This window comes from Phacochoerus africanus, chromosome 10 (assembly GCF_016906955.1).
Source record: "Phacochoerus africanus isolate WHEZ1 chromosome 10, ROS_Pafr_v1, whole genome shotgun sequence".
Lineage (NCBI taxonomy): Eukaryota > Metazoa > Chordata > Mammalia > Artiodactyla > Suidae > Phacochoerus > Phacochoerus africanus.
This window is the reverse complement of record NC_062553.1, coordinates 130,910,354-130,926,599: the sequence shown is the minus strand read 5'-3', so window position 1 is coordinate 130,926,599 and position 16,246 is coordinate 130,910,354. Positions and strand designations below refer to the sequence as shown.

The window sequence follows — 16,246 nt, the reverse complement described above, 5'->3', positions numbered from 1 at the left end:
GTGTGGGTTTGAGCCCTGCTGCAGGTGAGGCCAAAAAAACAAACCCCCCAAAAAAAAAACCCATTAGATCAGTTGTCAATTAGGTTAATTAACAGGTGAACTAGAAAAAAAAAAACTAAGGGGAAAGTCTAGAGACTTCTTCCCAAAAGAGGGTAATTTTTATTTTCTTTTTGCATTTAGAAATTCCCAGGCTAGGGGCTGAATCAGAGCTACAGCTGCCACCCTGTGTATGCCACAAACACAGCAACGCTGGATCCCCAAAACACTGAGTGAAGCCAGGGGTTGAACCTGCATCCTCATGGATACTGGTCAGATTCATTTCCACTGTACCACTATGGGAACTCTCAAAAAGCCGGATATTTTAAAGAGACTTGTCCCACAAGGATAAAAATCTTTAGGTGGTTAAGAAATAGGATAGATAAAACAGATATTAATGGAGTTAAAACAAAAGTTTTGATACAATACTACCTAAGGTTGGATGGTCAAAGGGGGACCCTCTACAATTTCCCAATATTAAAGAACCGAAAACAAGTCCACCCTATTTACCCCAGTTTAAAGTACATACATACTTAAAGACTGCTAGGGAGTTCCCGTCATGGCTCAGTGGCTAATGAATAAGACTGGGAACCATGAGGTTGTGCGTTCGATCCCTGGCCTCGCTCAGTGGGTTAAGGATGTGGCGTTGCCATGAGCTGTGGTTTAGGTCGCAGACATGGCTCGGATCCCTCATTGTTGTGGCTGTGGTGTAGGCCGGCGGCTACAGCTCCAATTCAACCCCTAGCCTGGGATCCTGCATATGCCAAGGGAAAGGCCCTAGAAAAGGGAAAAAGACAAAAAAAAAAAAAAAAAGGCTGCTGGAAAATTTCACTGAGATACCTGAGCAGCAACTGCTTGGGGCAAGAGGCCAATTAATCAAATTAAAAAATTGAGAAAAGGTCCTGAATCCCTTGGCTTATTAACCACTCCTTGGGGACCCCAAAACCTTTTATGCAAAAGTACATTAAATGGAGGTCCCCTTGTGGTGCAGCGGAAACAAATGTGACCGGTATCCATGACAATGCCTGTTCAATCCCTGGCCTCACTCAATGGGTCAGGGATCCAGCATTGTTATGGCTGTGGCTGTGGTGTAGGCTGGCAGCTGCAGCTCCAATTCTACTCCTTGCCTGGGAACCTCCATATGCCTCGGGTGTGAAAAAAGGAAAAAAAGATTTCTCAGACTCCCTGTAACATCAAGATTAGTTGACGAGATCCCAACAGAGGCTAAAGTTAAAGGTATAACAGCTAATAGAATTGAGATGAAAATTTATAAAAATTGATATATTTGAATGGGTTTTATATAAGATGGTAACCTCTCTTTCACCAATTACATCATGGGATGAGCATGCGGTCTCACTGGGGAATGCTTCCCCTGCCTGGTATAAGACAGGGCACATAAATCTGCTCCTCGGGCAATAGTGACTAAACTTACCAAGGGATATCAATAGGGTTACCTGAGCCCACACAATAAGAAATAAAACTGGGAACTAATATTCAGGGGCCAATACAAACAATAATGGACATTTTTTGCCCCTAGGGTTAATCGGTTTAATTTACACTCAGAAAGAGGGACTTTGTTGAATGCCTTGTGCAAACTTCTGAAGGCATGATAAACTGAATCATAAAGTTCTAGAACATACAACTCTTGATTCCAGTGTAGTTGGAAATATTAATGATTTTTTAAAAAAGCAAATAAGGAGTTCCCATCGTGACGCAGTGGTTAAGGAATCCGACTAGGAACCATGAGGTTGAGGGTTCGATCCCTGGCCTTGCTCAGTGGGTTAAGGATCCAGCGTTGCTGTGAGCTGTGGTGTAGGTTGCAGACGCAGCTCGGATCCCATGTTGCTGTGGCTCTGGCATAGGCCGGTGGCTACAGCTCTGATTGGAGCCCTAGCCTGGGAACCTCCATATGCCAAGGGAGAGGGCAAAAGGCAAAAAAAAAAAAAAGCAAATTAAAGAAAATGTACTTGGACAAATCAATCTTCCAGTATCATTTAGATGGCAGACCAGTTCTCTGGGAAATTAAAAGCAACTGCCTTTGTCTTCCAAACCTCCACAAATCAGGTACAGAAATAGAGCCCATGAGGACCTGAGACTGAGACCAACTGGCTCAATCAGATAGAACCTGAACTGTCCTCTCCACAAGAGAGAAAAAGAGGCTTTTTAAAAACTCAATCTGCTACAAAGGCTCTCTCACCAAAGCTAATTCACAGCTTCCTTAAGGAATGAGCAAGGACAAATACCAATCTTAAAAGTCTTTTCTGGAGTTCCCGTCGTGGCGCAGTGGTTAACGAATCCGACTAGGAACCATGAGGTTGCGGGTTCGGTCCCTGCCCTTGCTCAGTGGGTCAAGGATCCGGCGTTGCCATGAGCTGTGGTGTAGGTTGCAGACGCGGCTCGGATCCCGCGTTGCTGTGGCTCTGGCGTAGGCCGGTGGCTACAGCTCCGATTCAACCCCTAGCCTGGGAACCTCCATATGCCACGGGAGCGGCCCAAGAAATAGCAACAACAACAAGACAAAAAAAAAAGTCTTTTCTGCAAATAGTGGAACGCTTCAGTCATCTGAACAAATAAATTTAAATGATTTCAAACATTATCTACAAACTAGTAAATTTATAACGTAATAGTTGATTCACAGCTGTTTTGAAATGAACGTATGAGAACTTTAGTTACATCTATGTGTACATTATACATATGATGCCTTTTTTTTTTTTTTTTTGCTTTTTAGGGCCGAATGTGCGACAATATGGAGATTCCCAGGCTAGGAGTCAAATCAGAGCTACAGCTGCCTGCCTACACCACAGCCACAGCAACGCAGGATCTAAGCCTTGTCTGTGACCTCACCACAGCTCACCGCAGCACTGGATCCTTAACCCACTGAACGAGGCCAGGGATCAAACCCACATCCTCATGATCCCAGCCAGGTTCGTTACCTCTGAACCACAATGGGAACTCCAACATACATTGTCTTAACTCCAGATATTATCAAAATTACACTGACAGTTTTAATTTAATAGAGCACTTAATTTAACTGACTTAAAAGTAAGCACCTACAAATTGAATACTCTTAAATATAATAAAAACTACCCCCCCCAAAAAAAACACCTAACCCCCAAAATTTCAAGCTCATGTGATCTGGGAAAATACCCAATATTAAATTAATATTTGGTATTAAAGTTTAAATTTGTTGGTTTACTTAATAGACATGTCTTACTTTTATTGACCTAGGTTTACTGAAAGTTAAATAGGTTACATTATCTTACACCATTCATCAAGAAAACTAGCTTGAAATGATGGCTGACTTGGTCTAAAGTCTCATGGAGTTTTCAAGAGTAATCTTAAACTGCAGTAACCATACTGGAGCCTTAGCCAGTTGCATCACAAAGGAATTCCTCATGAGTAATCTAAACACAATTGAAATTCAATGGATACAAATGGCAAGAACTTTGAGATAAATTGTTTAGGAACAATTATGTTTTATGGTATATCTATTTAAAAATAGTTTCTCTACCAAAACTTACAAACAACTCAACAAATAACCCAAACAGAAAAAAAAAACAACCAAACAACTCAAGTGAAAAATGGGCAGAAGACCTAAACAGACATTCCTCCAAAGAAGACATAGGGATAGCCAATAGGCACAAGAGGAAATGCTCAACATCACTAATTATTAGGGAAATGCAAATCAAAACTACAGTGAGGTACCACCTCACAGCAGAGAGAATGGCCATCATTAACAAGTCTATAAATAACAAAGGCTAGAGAAGAGAGATGGTGGAGAAAAGGAAACACAACTTCACTACTGGTGGGAATGTAAATGGTACAACCACTATAGGGAGGTCCCTCAGAAAACTAAATAAAGAACTACTATATGATCCAGCAATCCCACTCCTGGGCATATATCTGAACAAACTATAATTCAAAGAGATACATGCACCCCTACGTTTATAGCAGCACTATTCACAATAGCCAACACATGGAAACAACCTAAATGTCCATTAACAGATAAGAAGATGTGGTACGAATCCGACTAGGAACCATGAGGTTGAGAGTTCGATCCCTGGCCTCGCTCAGTGGGTTAAGGATCTAGCGAAGCTATGAGCTGTGGTGTATGTTACAGATGGGGCTTAGATCCCGAGATGCTGTGGCTGTGGCATGGACCTGCAGCTGTAGCTCCAATCCAACCTCTGGCCTGGGAAACTCCATATGCCCCAGATACAGCCCTAAAAAGCCCTAAAAAGACAAAAGAGGAGTTCCCGTCGTGGCTCAGTTAACGAGTCCAACTAGGAACCATGAGGTTGGGGGTTCCATCCCTGCCCTTCCTCAGTGGGTTAATGATTCGGCGTTGCCCTGAGCTGTGGTGTAGGTTGCAGATGCGACTCAGATCCCATGTTGCTATGGCTCTGGTTGTAGGCCAGTGGCTACAGCTCCGATTCGATGCCTAGCCTGGGAACCTCCATATACTGTGGGAGCGGCCCAAGAAATGGTAAAAAGACAAAAAAATTTAAAAATTAAAAAAAAATAAAATAAAAAGACAAAAGACCAAAAAAAATTAAAAATAAATAAAAAATAAAAATAGCTTCTCCAAATGTTTGGTGACTTAAGACTGTAGAGTTTTGCTAAGTTACATTAAATAATGGAAATTTATTAACTGTCTAGATCATTCCCAAATAAAATAACACTGAAACATTAAGTATTCATCGTAGGAATGTGCCCTGAGGGACTCCTGGGCACACAAGCCTTTCTGGGCCCCCCATTTCTTGTTTTTAGGGGCTAAGCTTCAGCCTCCACGACCTTCCCTGGGTTCCAAAGGGCAGGTTCAAACAGCTGCTAATCAGGGAAGGGAGGGGATGCAGACAGAAAGGAGGAGCAGTCTGGAAACAATAGTGCAGGGTCCTGGTTCCCCCTCAAGGGATACACATAATGATGGAGGCATCAGGAACAGTTGGAAATGAATACTTTCCAGCCCTTGCTTGTGATTCTCCCCTGCTTGATCGCACCCTGAACACCACTGCTGAGAATTAAAAATCAGGCACCCTGAACACAATTGCCTGTGGGTTAAAGACTGCTAAACACCTGATGTTTTTCAGCAACTCTCCTCGTTGGTCCTAATCTCTGATCTACATGCCTTTCCTTTGTGGCATTATTCTAGGAAAGGTCAAGACTGAATCACCCGGAAGACCACCAGCAGGATCACAGGGAGATCTCTCGATGCCAGCTTCCATGACCAAGATTCCCCCGAAGGAAAGGGGAGTGCATGTTTGTACCAACCTTGATTCTTATCTGATACCCTGATTGTCTCCTCTTAGACTATAAACCCCCCCCCCATTTTTTCCCCAAGCTCAGAAGGGCATGGTTTTAGGGCATCAGCACTAGTGGACAGAGGCTGAGTTTCAGCAACAATGACACATGGAAAATTTTTCTAGAAAAAAACCACATGTTTTGAGTTCCCTGGTGGCCTAGTGGTTAAGGATCCAGCATTGTCACTGCTGTGGCGGTGGTTCAATCCCTGGCCTAGGAACTTCCACATCCCTCAGGTACAGTGGAAAAAAAAAAAAAAGCACATGTTTTCTAGAGATCATCAAGAGTATTTGTGATTTTGCCAATCTATAGAATAATAACGTGAAAGACAATTTATAATTGCTTACTTCTTAGTTTTTACTAGAAATTAAGGTTTTAAGATGATAACATTAATTCTAGCTAACGCAATTGAGACAACTACGGCTGGTAAGGCAAACATCTTTTATCAAAGGAAAAAAGGTATAAGAAATAGAAATACATTTTGGAGTTCCTGTCGGGGGCAGTGATTAACGAATCCGACTAGGAACCATGAGGTTGTGGGTTGGATCCCTGCCCTTCCTCAGTGGGTTAAGGATCCAGCATTGTCCCCGAGTTGCTGTGGCTGTGGTGTAGGCCAGCGGCTACAGCTCCATTGGACCCCTATCCTGGGAACCTCCATATGCCGCAGGAGCGGCTCAAGAAAAGGCAAAAAGACAAAAAAAAGAAAGAAAGAAAGAAATAGAAATATATTTTGTTGAGAGAAAAGAATCATTTTGTCCTGGAGAGAGAAAAAGAAAAAAAAAAAAAAAAGCATAGGATACAATAGAAAGTTACAAAAGTTTGGTCTGTGGAAACAGAACCTTGTAAAGAGTTCTGTACAGATTCAGGACTGGCTAAGATTAAATGATGTTTAATTGAGTAAATGAATTTCAGTATTAAAACTAAGCTAGGAGTTCCCATTGTGACTCAGCAGTAATGAACCTGACTAGTATCCATGAGGACACAGGTTCAATCCCTGGCCTTGATCAGTTGGTTAAGGATCGGTGTTGCTGTGAGCTCTGGTGTAGGTCTCCGACGAGGCTCTGATCTGGTGTGGCTGTGGCGTAGGCCAGAAGCTGCAACTCCAATTTGACCCCTAGCCTGGGAACTTTCATATGCCTCAGGTATGGCCCTAAAAAGACAAAAAAAAAAAAAAAAAAAAAAGTAAGCTAGCATGGGAGTTCCCACTGTGGTGCGATGGGATCCAAAGTGTCTCAGAAGCACCAAGACCTGGGTTCAACCCATGGTACCGCTTAGTGGGTTAAGGATCTTGTGTTGCCTGTGAGTTGTGGTGTAGGTCTCAGATGTGGCTGTGATCTGGTGTTCCTGTGACTGCAGCTCCAATTCCACCCCTAGGCTGGGAACTTCCATATGCCAAGGGAAAGGCCCTAAAAAAAAAAAAAATCCTAATTTCTTATTAGAGCCTGAATAAATAAAAATTAATGTGATCATTCTGTTTGTTTCATAAGCACTTAGGGTCATCATTTGAGAAAAACTGGGATCTTTTCAAATTCTAAGCCCATGGAGTTCCCATCTTAGCTCAGTGGTTAACGAATCTGACCAGGAACATGAGGTTTCAGGTTTGATCCCTGGCCTCCCTCAGTGGGTTAAGGATCTGGCTTTGCCGTGAGCTGTGGTGTAGGTCGCAGACAGGGCTCGGATCTCACTTTGCTGTGGCTGTGGTGTAGGCTGGCGGCAACAGCTCAGGTTCGACCCCTAGCCTGGGAACCTCCATCTGCCATGGGAGCAAGCGGCCCTAGAAAGACAAAAAGACAAAAACAAACAAATAAATACACAGTTAAATTCTAAACCCTGCCAACTGAATTCCTTTCTGATGAGAGACTGAACCCAAACTGATACTCTAATCTGGGCCTCTAGAGTGTTTCAAATTTAAGGTGTTGCTCATCTTGGTACAGAAGCACTTGCTAGGTCACAGGTCTATTAAACCTAAGAAGCTCGAGGGAACTCCTGCAACATACCTCGTACCCAGATCTGGACTTCTTCTAACAGCCTCTCAAAAAAAGGAACCGACGGTCTTGGAGAAATGGCTGGTTCCAGAGCTGGGGCATGGAAGACACAAAAAACGAACCTGGAGCATTTTGTAATACCAGGAAGTAAGGAAATGCCTTTTGGGGGTGGGGTGTCACTTTTTGGGTTTTTGGTTTTGTTTTTTTTTTTAGGGCCGCACCCTCGGCGCATCGAAGTTCCTAGCCTAGGGGTTGAGTTGGAGCTGCAGCTGCCAGGCTATACCTCAGCCACAGCAGCACGGGATCCGAGCCATGTCTGTGGCCTATACCACAGCTCAGGGCAATGCTGGATCCTTAACCCACTGAGTGGGGCTAGGGATCGAACCCACAACCTCACGGATACTGGCTGGGTTCGTTATCGCTGAGCCACAACAGGAGCTCCCAGCAATTTTATTCTTGTTGAAAAATTCAAGCCCCTTGAATTTACCTCTGGGTTGGGGTGGCATTTTAGGAGCCAAGATAGAACACATCTTGCTGGGGGAGAGAAAAGATACAGATCTAAGTAGGAAACGAGAACACAACGAGTAGTTTGTAGCTTCAGGAAACAGCCAAGCCACAAGGATGGATCTCTACTGCAGCAACCAGGTGAGTCGGCGGGCCCTGGGGTGCTGGCTCTGTATCTGGGCCGGCCCTGGGGTGCTGGCTCTGTATCTGGGCGTGTGTAAACACTGCTCGGGTCTGCTCGCAGCTTCCATTCTCCATGGCAGCGGTGAACAGGCTGGCATGGCAGTAACACAACTATTCGATTTAGGTACGAATGAAATGCTACCAATGGATTTTTAACTACACTTAGCCTCCTGCTTTCCAGTGTCGGAAGCACACGTTTCGTTGGAAGTAACTATCACCTGAGGTCTTCTGGAAGGACATATAGCAGTACCTCCATGTTATGAAACAGGACAAATGGATCAGAAAGGCTATAAATCAAAGTGGATGACAGTTTGCTGAACGCTTCACTTATGAGCCACATAAGAAACCCAAGTATTCTCAGCACACACTTAACACTCTGTGCTCTTACCCTGGCACTTTCGACTCGATGAATCAAACCAGATCCTTCCCATTCAAACTCCTATCGTCCCCAGTCCCAGGAAGAAACTGTCATCCAGAGGGATGAAGGGACTTCAGCAAAAACAGAAAATGAGGAGTTCCCATCGTGGCACAGCGGAAGCAAAGCCGACTAGAAACCATGAGGTTGCAGGTTCAGTCCCTGGCCTTGCTCAGCAGGTTAAGGATCCAGTGTTGCTGTGAGCTGTGGTGTAGGCCGGCAGCTGTAGGTCCCATTTGACCCCTAGCCTGGGAACCCCCATATGCCTCGAGTGTGGCCCTAAAAAGCAAAAAAAAAAAAAAAAAAAGTAGAAAATGAAGAAACGGCAGCGTTTACTAAAACCAAGTTAAGCCCAGACTCCCCTACTCCCTATCAACACACACACTCTCTTCACGTCTCTGCCTTTACAGTGAGCTGCTCTGTGAACAGGGAGGGAAAATGTGAGACAAATGGGATGGAGGGGGGAGGGAGAAGGAAAAAAAATTAAACTTCAATAAAGTTCAATGTGGTCTTTTTGCCCCAGCTATTTTTCATTTATTTTTGTGACTTCTCAGCCTCTTCCTCTACAAATACGAAACCCAGGTACAACCACGATGCAAAACAGTGTGGAGAGTCCTGGAGAACTAAATACAGAACTACCTTATAAGCCAGCAATCCCACTCCTGGGCGTATGTATGTTCGAAAAAAAACTTTAAGTCCAAAAGGTACATGCACCCCGATGTTCACAGCACTGCTGTTCACAATAACCAAAACACAGAAACAACCCAAGGGTCCCTCAACAGATGAATGGATTAAAAAGACGTGGCACATTTATAAAGGGGAATACTATCGGCCATAAAGAGAGGAAGAATGGCACTTGCAGCCGCGTGGATGGACCCAGAGACTCTCTACTAAGTGAAGTAAGTCAGAAAGAGAAAGGCAAATACCATGTGGTCTCACTTACATGTGGAATCTAGAATACGGCACAAATGAACCTGTCTACACAACAGAGACAGACTCACAGACCGAGAGAACGAGGGCGGAGGGGGAGGGGCTGGGACAGAGGAGCGTTTGGGGTCAGTAGACGCAAACCATCGTTCTTAGCACAATAAACAACAAGGTCCTCCTGTCCAGCCCGGGGAACCCTGGCCCGTCTCCTGGGATAGACCATGACGGAAAAGGACAGAAAAGAAGAACGTGTGTGTACACCTGACTGAGTCCCTTTACTGCACAGCAGAGCCTGGAACGATAAAACTGTAAGTCAACTATAATTAAAAACAGAGGCAACTCCAGTCTCCCAGCCCCAGCCCCAGCCGCAGCCCCACCCCCACAAGGTTCAGTGTGAGCATCAAATGAGACTGCAGGTAAAAGCAAGCCCCTTGCACACAGCAAGCACTTACCACGGTTAATGGCCATGTCCCCTTATTACTCTGCGGACCTGATCGCCTTGTCTTAATTCCAAACGAATACGGCATGGTGGCGGGACAAGGGTAAAATGAGACACTTTCTGCTCCCTTTCTAAGGATTCTACGGCCCCGGTAACTTCTCTCTCCCCTCTTTCCCCCTAGGGTCAGGTCCGGGTGGGGCCAGGGCCAGGCTGTGCAGGACAGGGAGACAGGGGACCTACCTCCCTTGCAAAGGTGTCCCACGTGGGGGTACCTCTCAGGCAGTCTTTCCTCTCTCCTTGTGAGACCCTCAGCTCAAGCGTCCTCCGAGGGCGATCACAGGGCTTGCTGCTCTCTAGAGACTCCCAATCTTATCCTCCGAGTTATGAACTCAGCGCCCCTGTAATCACAGAACTACCTAAAGCTACCTGCCCCAAACACTACCTTCCAGCCAATCACTGCTCTGAAGAGTAACCAGTCTTTTCAGCTGCAAGCCCAAGGGACTGAGATAGGGATCAGCATTGTCCACGGGGCTTCTGATCTTGCCAAGACTTCACCCCAGGCTGCTTGCCGAAAACAAAACTGCTTCCCTAAAACAAAACTGCTTCCCTGAAATCAGGGTGAGGGCAGCGCCTCTGCTTTGCCCACACCCACCCACCCCAGTCTACACCCCAGAACACCCCCAACTTTCAATGCTATGGTTCTCTGTATATTTCCTTTCTTTCTGCAAACAACCTAACTATGTGGCTCGGGACACGGTCTCCTAGTGAAGCAGAATACCTGCTTCCAAAACACTGGAGGGGGCGAGGGGACTATCATGAGAACGGGGAGTGAGTGGGAGTGGGTTTTTAGGGGAGAGGATCATGCACAGGTGACGGCTGAACAAACTGTCCACTCTGAATAGGTGTGAACTGTACAATACGTGAATTGTAAGTCATGAAGCTGTTGTTGGGGAAAAATAGGAGGCCCAAATCATCCAGACACTCTATCAATATTGGTGAACTGGGAACTGATTTTTTACGGGATAGACTTCAGCTTCCTATAGATCTAGATATCCTATCACCTCCAGAGAAGATGGCCATTCAGGTTCTTTAATTTGCACCAAAAGATCTCAACCCTCACCTCTCACCCCAGTAGGCAACACAGAATAAAACGTCCCACTTGACAGAACCTTCACCTGCTGCCAAACTTCTGTCAAACACACCTGAGAGAAATACCGGGTGTCTGTCCAAAGAGCCCGAGGTCCACCCACTCCGCTACACAAATCTAGATTTCGTCCCCAGCAAGCCCCAAACCATCCAACGGCAGCCTCAGCAGCCAACAAGGGCCTCTCGTAGGACACAGCGAGGAAAGCCACCACCACAGCAAGCTGTGCTAGAACACGTGCCACTGCATGGGCTATGGGGTGGGCACCCAGGAGGCCCTCCCACCGCCATTCTTCAGTCTCCTCTGCATCCTGCTGTGACACCAGACTTTCCAGCAGAAGCAGGTGCTGGGAGAAGCTTCTCCAAGGACATGGTGTATTTCCTGCCTGAATTCTCCCCTTCCCTTTTTATCTTAGCCTCCAGGATGTAATTTAACCTGCTCCCCACATCCGTTCCAATGTGCTCCCCCACAGTGACTCTAGAGGTATTTTATTTTCCATTTCTTGAGACTTATGCTCGCCTCTAAGCTTCATGAATACTTAATAAATATAAATGCTGAGGAGTTCCCATTGCGGCTCAGGGGTAACAAACCCAACTAGTATTCATGACGATGAGGGTTCGATACCTGGCCCTGCCCAGTGGGTTAAGGATCCGGCATTGCTGTCGCTGTTGTGCAGGGATCTGACTCCTAGCCTGGGAACTTCCACATGCCACACATGTGATAAAATAAATAAATAAATGCAGAAATCCGTTTTGGATGTAAGTGCATTTTAATACCGTTTGGATGCAAAAAAATAAATAAATAAAATAAGTGTTTTTCAAGGGAACTCTTGCTGAATGCCCAGGGTCTGGAACAAAGATGACCAATAAAATATTTGTTACTATGAATATGCTTTTTTTTTCTGAAATTGGAATGAGCTTTTATAGTTCTACTATTTTTTTTTGTCTTTTGTCTTTTTGTTGTTGTTGTTGTTGCTATTTCTTGGGCCGCTCCCGCGGCATATGGAGGTTCCCAGGCTAGGGGTTGAATCGGAGCTGTAGCCACCGGCCTACTCCAGAGCCACAGCAACGCGGGATCCGAGCCGCATCTGCAACCTACACCACAGCTCATGGCAACGCCGGATCGTTAACCCACTGAGCAAGGGCAGGGACCGAACCCGCAACCTCATGGTTCCTAGTCGGATTGGTTAACCACTGCGCCACGACGACGGGAACTCCTATAGTTCTACTATTAAGCAAGAAATGTAATTCACCTATACCAGTATTTTTTAACTGTTTGCTAGATTTAAAATCTAATTTCTTTTGTCATATAGATTCTGTATTCTCATGTCTTCAGTATTATCTTAAATAAATATTGTAATAAGCCAGTTAATTTTTGTAGTTAGTTATTAAAAGTCAACTACCCACAGAAAAATTACAAAAGGGAGCTCAGTAACTTTAGCAAAACATCCAAAGTTGTGGACAAACTTTATGTCCTGGGGAGAAGAAAAAGACGTAGAATATATTGGTTAATCCCTTTAAAAGTATTAACATCAACAAATTTCTCTCCCACTTCCATCCTCAGTAAGTTTTTACCTTCCAATATCAACTGTAGCTTTATACAATCGGGAAAAAGCCAGAGTTTTACCAACCAGCTCTTTACATACACCCTACCAGACATGGAATCGGCTGCCCCAAGGCATTGTTTTCTGAAAAAGAGTCAAAATTTTCGGTCTGGGACGCCTAGACTGGGAACATCCATGTGCCACGGGTGCAGCCCTTAAAAAAAAAGACAAAGAGTCCAAAAAAAAAAAAAAGAATGTGTTATCTGGAGTTCCCTCTGTGGCACAAGGGGATCTGAGCACTGGGATGCAGGTTTGATCCCCTCCAGCACAGTGGGTTGTGAATCCTGTGTTGCTGCAGCTGCCGCTTAGGAAGCAAGTGCAGCTCAGATCCGATTCCTGAACCAGAACTCTGTGTGGCTCGTGGTGGCCAAGAAAAAGAACAAAAAATGAGAAGAAAAAAAAAATTTCAGTCTGTTTCAGACTCACTTTCAAGTGAAACTGGAAGGAACTAATGAAAACCTAATCATTTCAGTAGTACAGTTTCCTATTGTCCACCAAATGAACACGCAATACCCACGGACCTCTCAAGCCACACATATCCCAATCGGCTTTCACAATATACTTACTCAGCTTAATAACGGTTCAGTTCAACCAAGGGCTCCAATCTCAGGAACTCTTAAGCTCAGAGGCAGAGCACTAACAATCATTTATATAAACGCTGAGATGAGTCAGCGGGACCAAACATACCCTGCACTTACAACATCAAGCACCTGTGCTGTGCTCTCTAAACGGTGAAGACCTTTTCCAAAAACTCCCCGGCTGCTTTCCAGGCTGCCTCCGTCCAGCGTCTCCCCAGCCAGGGAGTCCGACCGCAGGGGACTCCCTCTCCGGTCTCACGCGCTTGGGACTCGGTCTGCACCGGCGCAGGACTCAGGACACAAACCGCGCCCGGGGCAAAGTCCGGCGGGGGCGACCCTCCCCGACCGGCGCCCACGGCCCAGCCCGAAGCCCAGCCCCCGCGCCCGCGCGCTCCCCGCACTCACAGGCGCAGCGGCCGGCCTGGGAAAGGGCCAGCTCCGCGTTACAATCACGGTCTAGGGCGGCGGCAGCAACCCGCGCGGTCGGGGCGGCGAGGGGCGAGCGCAGGGAGCCCCGACGCCGGCTTCACTTCGCGCGCTTCGGGCTGCGGGCGGTGAGTGCGCAGGACCGCGGCCCCTCCCTCGCGCCCCAGGTCCTCCGGGTCAGTGCCCGCAGGCCAGCGGAAGGCGTAGCGCCGCCTGCCCGAGGCGATAAGCGCCCGGCGCCCGGGCGGAGCGCATGCAAGTGTTGTGATCGGATCCAGCTGGGCGCTGAACCGGACTGTCTCCTACCCGCGGGGCCCGGGCCACAGAAAATGAGTATTCCCAGAGCATGCAGAGACAAAGCAAAAACTCCCGCCTCGAGAGCTTGTATGAAATGGACAGTGGCGATTAGCCCTGGAAACCCCAGGACGCTACCTGGGCTGATGAACACCTGGATGGATTGGGTCGCTGCTGGTGTTCCACGCCTCTAAGCACCAGGGGACGCTGACCCCAAGGGTTTTTTTCTGTAAATATTACTACGAACCGTGTGTCTCAATCTACCTATATGTATATTTTGTCTTTTTAGGGTCGCACCCGCAGCATATGGAGGTTCCCAGGTTAGGGGTCAAAAGGGAGCTGCAGCTGGTGGCCTACACCACAGCCACAGCAAGCCACCTTGCCTGTGATCTGCGCCACAGCTCACGGCAAGGCAGGATCCCTGATCTACTGAGCGAGACCAGGGATGGAACCTGCATCCTCGTGGATACTAGTCAGATTCGTTTCTGCTGGGCCACTCCAGGAACTCCACTATGTACAGGTTAAATGTGTTCTTCCCACTCTTGTAATAAGTACTTCTGTTTAGTACACTGATGTGTGGAAAAACTGGAAAGCGATTGTGCGGATTCATAAAAAGGGTTCCTAACCTCATCTTAATACTTTCTCAAGCTGATCATTGCTATCGAATTCTGTCTGAAAAATTCTGACTAAAGTCAGCATTTCATAAATGTATTGTAAAGAAATGAGTCATTTTAGCTTTTAAGTTAGCATTTACTTTGGGCTAATTATTTTCAAATGCTGTTTCCTCATTGAATGTTTGGGTATTTTAGGCAACAGACTATTAGGAAGGGTAGAATCTAGAGACAGCCTTCCTAATTTTATGGGTGAGTCATCGGGCCCAAAGGGGACCATTCTGCACAAGGTCAAAAGTTAGGAGGATAATGGGTGACTCACAGTTTCTCAGGCCACTCTGCTCTCTAGCTCATGACTTCTCTGAACAGAGTAACCGCCCAGTGTTTATAGAGCCTGGTTGTATTGGGACTCCCACAGAATGTATTCTTAATCTGGCACTTTTCCTTTCCCATTTAACTAAACTTCTTTTTCTCTCATTACATATTAAGAAAGAATAAAATGAAAATCACCTGTAATCAATCAGTCACGTACCTTTTGCTTTTAGGAGTTCCCGTTGTGGCTCAGTGGTTAGCAAACCCAACTAGCATCCATGAGGACGTGGGTTCGATCCCTGGGCTCACTCAGTGGGTTGAGCATCTGTCATTGCTGCGAGCTGTGAGGTAGATAGCAGACATGGCTCGGATTTCGAGTTGCTGTGGCTGCGGTGTAGGCCGGTGGCTACAGTTCTGTTTGGACCCCTAGCCTGGGAACCTCAATATGCTGTGGGTGCGGCCCTAAAAAGACAAAACAACAACAACAAAAATTTTCTTTTGGTGTTTTTATATGCACACACATTTTCTTAAAAAACAAAAACAGGCTTATATACAAAGTACAGAGATGAAAGTCATCTCTGCAGTCAGATAGGCTGTGTCTGAATCCTGGTTCTTCCAAACTCTGGAGATTTGAACTACTTATTAGTCTTTAGGTGGCTACTGGTAATAGGGGAAATCTTGCAAGGTAGTTACAATGATTAAATGAGATAATGTATATAGAAAGCACTGATGCTGTGTATAAAGTCATTATCATTGGTTAGCACTCAAAAGATGGTAGCTATTTTTTTGTAAAACTGCTATATTGCAAACATGGTTCCTTGTCACTCATTATCTTTCTAAAACTTTTTTTTTTGCTTTTTGCTTTTTAGGGCCACACTCACAGCATATGGAGGTTCCCAGGCTAGGGGATGAATCAGAGCTGTAGCTGTGGCCTACACCGCAGCCACAGCCACACCATATCTGAGCTGCATCTGCGACCTACACCCCAGCTCACGGCAACGCCAGATCCTTAACCCACTGAGCAAGGCCAGGGATTGAACCCGCCACCTCATGGTTACTAGTCGGATTCATTTCCGTTATGCCACAATGGGAACTCCTCTTTCTACAACTTTAATAGCTGAACAGTATTCAGTCATTTGTTATGTACCATAATTAGTTTAAACAATCTTCCTATTATTCACAAAACATCCTTGTATGAATGTCATTGCATATACCCAGATAAATTCCAGATAGGGAATTGCTGAGGCAAAAAGTACACTCATTTAAAAAAATGTAATACACAGAGCCAAATTTTCCACAAAAAATTTGTGCCAAATTAAGTGTTCAAACAATTTATTTTTTGTTTGTTTGTTTTTTGTCTTTTTGCCTTTTCTAGGGCCACTTCCCATGGCATATGGAGGTTCCCAGGCTAGGGGTCTAATGGGAGCTGTAGGTGCCGGCCTATGCCAGAGCCACAGCAACGCAAGATCTGAGCCACGTCTGCAACCT

The 16,246-nt window shown here is 45.7% G+C and overlaps 1 protein-coding gene across 1 annotated transcript in view; it reads right to left on the bottom strand.

Moving 5' to 3' along the window:
- The window catches only part of LOC125137308 (broad substrate specificity ATP-binding cassette transporter ABCG2-like), a 61,052-nt gene extending 46,055 nt beyond the window's left edge, over positions 1-14,997 (bottom strand). Inside the window, 1 exon segment of the mRNA XM_047797954.1 lies at positions 14,979-14,997. The gene's annotated coding sequence lies outside the window, so the exon portion shown is untranslated.
- Positions 14,998-16,246: the final 1,249 nt, after the last annotated feature.